Genomic DNA, 7123 nt, shown 5'->3' on the forward strand with positions numbered 1-7123 from the left:
AAGCATTTCTGACTTGTCGACTTATGTCGAACAGTTCCTGTCACGCATAGGACGACTCTGGCTTAGATAGTCATGCTTCCTTCCTTTGACCGGGAACAGCAGGCAGTGTTTAGCTGTCTGGTGGCTTTAGCAAAGAGGTTGTGTAGTGAACGAGAAAGAAAGAGCTAAACATAGACATCTTTTTTGGTCAAGCCTTCATCAACTGTTTCCAGTTTTACTTGAAAAGGGATATGAAGATGCAGTGAAAACTGTTGCTTTCTAGTAAACATGTTGAAAGGTGGATGAAAGTGGCGAACACGGGCCAACTGATCGGGCCTAATCTAGGCATACATTTATCTTAATTCGCTTGTTGTTTTTATTCTTACATCTACCTTCTTTCGACCTATCGGTCTCAATATGTTTACCCTTATTTATTGTTTGCCGATTCTTCTTATTTTCTTACATTTGGTCTGGTTGCCACACATAATGCCTCGTAATATTATGCTTGATACCATACACCCACTACAAAATCCAGGCTCACAACACATAACTACATTGCAACACAACTACTTTTTCTCAACAAGCGCTGCTCTATTTTACATAATCTACTCTCAGGAAAAACATTCAAAGAAGTAGATCACATCTCCAAATGATATCTGGACAAACTTCTTCAAGGGATACCAAACAAGGCACCTATACCTGGATACATCTTAGTCAGCAACTCCCTACTTGGATGAGCCATGATACCATAAAATGATTAAAAAAATGATTCAACAGATTCTACAAGGCGATGCTATTAAGTTAGACATGGCCTGGACTAATATTGGCTGAAACATCCACATTTTATTAAAATTTTATGGCAATGACGTATCTAGAGAATAGTCTCTTACAGTTGGTAACAAAACAACTGTATTGTTAATGTCTGCAATTTTGGTTTTCCATAGACTACATTTGGTGTTAGCTGATGCTTCCTGTCTTTTGCTTAGAAAGTACATTGTAGGAATTTCTTGCTCCAAGATTGAAAGAAGTAATCTCAAAGCTGTAATGTTATATATATTTGTCGGTACTCTATACCAGGCATTTTAGTGTGACTGATTCCCTCTCTCCTTCTATCGTCATTTCGAGTTTCCATGTTCAACCATGTCAGTGAGCTGATTAATCTTTTGATTTTGTTGTTACGTTAGATAGAATCTTTCACTGTTCCTTGCAGAGAGAGAAAAAAGAGAGGGAGAGAGAGAGAGAGAGAGAGAGAAAGAGAGAGAGAGAGAGAGAGAGAGAGAGAGAGAGAGAGAGAGAGAGAGAGAGAGAGAGAGAGAGAGAGATCAATGTCTTTAATTCTCTTAACTTCACTAGCTACTCTAATAATTTGTGTGTTCACAAACTTGAACGAGGTTGTTATTGAACTACTTTTTTAAAATCCCTGCTGGAGAGGTTGATTGAATGTTACAGTCCGTATCTCATTTGATGTTAATACAGATTAAAAGCCTCTCCCGCGCCGCTTGCGAAGGAAGCATAGTTTATTTAAATCTTCATTGATGTTGGAATTTCCAGTAACACTGAGCAATTTCTGTATCTTTTTCTTATTTAATATGTTTACTTTTCCTTATATCTTATTCTCAATTACAGATGTACGTACACAAACACGTACAAAATATGCGTATATGCATACCTATATAAAGATATAAATAGTAGATAGATAGTTATAGATAGATATATGGATAAAAAGATATACACAAATGTGATCAGTTTAGAAGAGCAAATGTAAGTGTCGAAAGCACTGCAAAGAGACGACTATTACGCTTGACATAGGTTGGGAGTTTAGATGACCATATTTTTCTTGACATCCTAAAGGTATTCATTTCATGTCCTCTAATTGATAAAGGAGCTGCATACCCGAGATTCTAATCTCCAAATACTGCCTGTCCTCCTCTGAATATGTAGGTTCTATAGTTAAGAAATCCATATTTAGTTTTTTGCTATTGCCCAAGGGAAAGGCAATACACAGCCCAGTCTGGGAATCGAACTCACAACCTCAAGATTGTAAGCACGATGCTCAAACCATTGAGCTATGTGCCTTCACATATATAGTCTTAGATAAGGCTGATTGGTAAAGGGTAACGCATAAATTTCGTTTCTGTTAGTCAGGTTGGGTCACGGATGGATATTGTTGAACGGTTGCTGAACAGGAGGAAAACTGTCTCAGTAGATAAGGATAGACTCCCTTTCTTTTACATCTTCGAGTTATATGGATCTAAGTCACAAAGTGTTAATATAAATATCTAACTTTATGCGACATCTACTGAAAGATCTATCTATCTATCTATCTATCTATCTATCTATCTATCTATCTATCTATCTATCTATCTATCTATCTTTTTAATCTCTCTCTCTTTCTCTATATATATGCATATATTTGTGTATATATATATGTATATAGAACTCTTCTTTTCAGACTGGAGCGAACACATGTTACAATGAAGTAGAGAAATTTGAAAAGACAACATGAAACCGGTTATTTCTCCAAATACAATGTTTATATACCAAAAAAATTTTATAACATTTTTCTGACATAATTTAAATATATACTTTAACCATGTAACACAAGCCTTCTGTAGTTTTTTCACTCTTATTATCTTTTATATATATATATATATATATATATATATATATATATATATATATAAAAATATATATATGTATATATATATATTACGGAGATGTACTTGTATAGCAAGTGACCTGATCTGAGATCGTGTGCTGGAACGAAAACAATTGCAGCGTGGAAGGTGTTTATAAGCCATTTAAAATAACACACAAAAGCCGTCAGATTCACTTCAACATTTAAATTTAATTTGTCAAAATATTTTCGTCGCTTTGAGACCGCGACCGGCACTGCATATTGTTCTCGAGAAAAGCATTTTCTTTCACGTCTCTCTGCAACGGACTGGCGTTTCGTCCAGGGGCTTTGTTTTTCTGTGCACCCAACCAGTGGGGTGGCATAATTCGAAAGCTACAACAATGAGAGGAAGCGCATTGTAACCAACGGTGTATAACATCCGATAGTCTGTTTAGTATAATGATGTATATGTATTATAAAGTGTATATACACGTTTGTGTATGTATAAGTATATATATATATATATATATATATATATATATATATATATATATATATATATATGTGTGAGCGTGCGTGTGTGTATGTGTATCTAATCTATCTGACATATATTCATGCATATGTATATGCAAGTATATGCATCTTCATATCCATATATTAATCTATTTAACAACCAATATATATATCTGCATAATCTGAAGTCCTATCGCAATGACTATTATATTTTATAAACACGTTCAAGATGTAAGAAGATAAAAGCGAAATAATAGAAACATCCTCTTCCAGTGTCTACATTCCACCACTCCCGTCTATGAGTGAGAAACCCTTAATATTCATCTTGTGTAATATCATAAATGATAATAGAAAATATACAAAACATAGTTTCACTGTCTTAAGAGATACCGGAAATTGAATTTAATTGAGAACTTAATTAGAAGTTGTTCGTAAGCTAGGTGAAAGCATCACCGAATTGACGGCTGTCAAGTTTACAATACACAGGAAGTTAAGTTTATATCAATAGACTGAAAACTTAATCAAATTCTAGTCAAAGTAATCTTGTTATTACTTGTATCGTACGCTACAGCTGCCTAAGTAGTTAGGATGTTGGTCTTGCAACTCTAAGTTTCGACAAATGATTCGGTGTTTTCGATGCGCAGCTAGGTTTTTGCAATTTTGTGTTTGCAGTAGAGATAGCACATGATGAAGGAAAGTGAACAAATGCATGTGAGCAGTACTCGTTTCATTCATCCCAAGGTCAGGAAGAACTGTCCCCAAAGACACAAGACCAGGTCACAAAATACAATGACACCGCCATGGAAAGATGTGGATCCTGCATACACTACTCCCAAAAGGAAACAAAGTGTGGATGCAGTGCAGACAGCCGCTGCTGAACAGCGGTCTTTTTTGGAAATGGCACAGAAGGTCGTAAGGCAGTCGACTCGGCTCCATCAGACATTGAGTTTAAGGAACATGTACCAGCACTCAAGACCACCTCAAACAACAAAAGACCCAAAGTGAAAACCTCTGACACCTCTACATATGTCAGACTAATGACTACTACCAACACACTGTATGTTGCACCGGTATTCCTGTTGAACAAGGGCCTTGTAACGTCCCACCAACGCAAAACCCAATACCTGAGAGGCTTAATGACATGTAATCAAGTAATATGCATGGCACTTACAGAAACACATCTGAACGCCGAACTATTTGATGCTGAGATACGCATACCAAAATATTTTGCATTACGAACTGACAAGAGAGAAAGGACTCATGGCGGGAGTCCTTTCTCCGGGAGATGTCACGCCTGTAGTCCTGCTATCACATTCAAACTCAGTCTGTGACACTCTGGTGGTACACATTAAACAAATGAAAATGGTCATGTGTATTGCATACAGCTCATCACATAACGTAGTTCTGAGGGAGATTCAGTGTGACACAGAGTGTGACAAGGCTGGCTTTTTGAAATACAGGTACAACTTATTTTTGCGAACTGAGTGGACTGGAGCAACGTGAAATAAAGTGTCTTGCTCATATATTCTTGTCTGTCCTAGACAAACACTTTCCACTGACTCACAGATACAGGAAAATGTTTAATAGGCGTTCTGTGAAATTATCACATAGCTGCAGCTTAATATGAAGAGTATCATTACACGATGTCAACACCAAGAGCCTAAATCTAGTTGTAACTGTCGAGACATAGGATCCTGTCCACTTGACCAACGATGTATGATTAAATCTGTTATATATGAGGTAGAAGTTACTGCAATGCTAGAGGATAATACAACAGATAAGGAGACCTATATTGGATTATGTGAAGGAGAATTTAAAAATCGCTATGCCAATCATATGTGACATAAGAACAGAAGCAAAGCTACTATGTTGGCAAGCCACGTATGGAGTTTGAAATCTAACGCAACATCACGTGTGATTGAGTGGAAAATAATTGAAAAATCTACACCTTATGTTAATGGATTAAATAAATGTAAGCTATGTTTAGCTGAAAGAGCTCCTCACTACTGAACTCTAGGTCTGAAATTTTCAGCATTGTAAACATATGTCTAACTACATTTTGAAGAATTGGAAAATTCTGCTTATACCTGATTAACTTGTTGATATGTTTCCAGCCTTATAATTTAAGGTCTAAGGGAGTTAACTCTTTTACCATTTTTTTACCTTTTACTTTTTCGCTTTCCGTTTTTCAACCTTCCACGTTTTCTATATACTTCCTTCTCAACCTTTCGCGTTTCTTCTCTCATTCTACTTTAGTTCGTTATGATATGTGCTTTGTACCTGATGAATATGTTTGTGGGATTTCTCAACATATGAAACTAATAGTAGCACATAAAAACATGTATATCTATTAAATAATATTCATCTCTCATCAGATGGAGTACTATTTTTGTTGATCTTACCAACACGGAACAGTACATTATATGTATATATATATGTATTTATATATATATATATATAAATAGCTAGCTAGATGGAAGGATGGATGAATAGGTAGATAGACAGATAGACAGACAGACAGATAGTTAAATGGATAGATAGATATACAACATCGCGCTCACCGAGACAAAAATTACATATATTACCTTGTAAATAAAAGAAATGATTTTCCAATTCACCCCAAAAATGTTAAACTTATGCAAAAATATTCCGTAAATCGGTCAGGTAACTCCATCTATTTTGATGTTAAACAGGTACAATTCCCGTTGCCTTTCATCTTCTAATATATAATAAAATACAAATTCTCAGTGTCATGTTTTCAGCGTCAGAACATATGAAATGCCTTTAATGTAAAAATTCAGAAACTGCTCATAAGAGGCAGAATAAAAAACTGATTATGTTCAGTGTCATGACAGAGTGAAGAGAGTCTACTACGTATTATTTAACGTGTGTGTTTGTCTCTCATAATCGAAATTATTTTGAGACAATATTCTTTAATGCATGTTGAATAGTAATAATAGATACAAGTCTATATAACACACACACACACACACACACACACACACACACACACACACACACACACACACACACACACACGTATGTATATATACATACACACACACATACACACGCACATTTATATATATGTTTATATTATACACTATGATAAACACGTATATTGTAAACGAACAAACATTATTTTATGTATAACATTGCCCACCTGCCTGATGTATGGCTTATACTGCTCTACTTACATATATACAAACACATACATCCGTGTCAATATATGTGTGTATGTTTTTGTGCATGCATAAAGAAATATGTATTTATACATTTATATATGCATATATATATGTATATCTATACTATATATAAAACAGAGATGTGTGTGTAATCGCTTTTCACGTGAAATCGACTTCACCAAATGCTTCCATACTTGTAATGCATGAATAATTTGACCTCGGATAAATCTTAGGCTCTTCATTTGATTTTTTTAATTAAAAATAAATAATATTGCTTTATATTTAAGATTCACTTCTTTAAAAAGGTTCCTCAATGTCAACTTCCGGTATTGACGTAACAACCGCAAAAACCTTCACTTTCTATTTTGTGTGTTCGTGTGTGTGTTCGTGTGTATGAGAGAGAGAGAGAGAGAGAGAGAGAGTAAATACTACATACACACCGCTCTCTCACTCTGTCTCACACACATACACACGCACACACACACACCTTGACTCACTCACACTCTGTCTCTTACAAGCACACACATACATAAATGTATACAAACATATTTACAAAGACACACGTGTGTATGCGCGCGCGTGCGTGTTTGTAAGAGACAGAGTGTGAGTGAGTCAAGGGCTGTGTTGTCATATGCATACATCCAAAGATGTATGTATATTTATGCATGTACGTATACATGACAACAAACCTCTCACTCACACTCTGTCTCTTACAAACACACACATACATAAATGTATACAAACATATTCACAAAGACACACGTGTGTATGCGCGCGCATGCGTGTTTGTAAGATACATAGTGTGAGTGAGTCAAGGGCTGTGTTGTCA

At 35.5% G+C, this 7123-nt stretch overlaps 1 long non-coding RNA gene across 2 annotated transcripts in view; it reads right to left on the reverse strand.

The window, feature by feature from the left end:
- Positions 1–2697: 2697 nt before the first annotated feature.
- The window catches only part of LOC128248879 (uncharacterized), a 113466-nt gene continuing 109040 nt past the window's right edge, over positions 2698–7123 (reverse strand). For both annotated transcript variants that reach the window (XR_016243354.1, XR_016243353.1), the window contains exon 3: positions 2698–2989. This is a non-coding gene — a long non-coding RNA (uncharacterized LOC128248879). The remainder of the gene's footprint in view (positions 2990–7123) is intronic.

Source organism: Octopus bimaculoides, chromosome 10 (genome assembly GCF_046866305.1).
Source record: "Octopus bimaculoides isolate indiv1 chromosome 10, ASM4686630v1, whole genome shotgun sequence".
NCBI classification, from domain to species: Eukaryota; Metazoa; Mollusca; class Cephalopoda; order Octopoda; family Octopodidae; genus Octopus; species Octopus bimaculoides.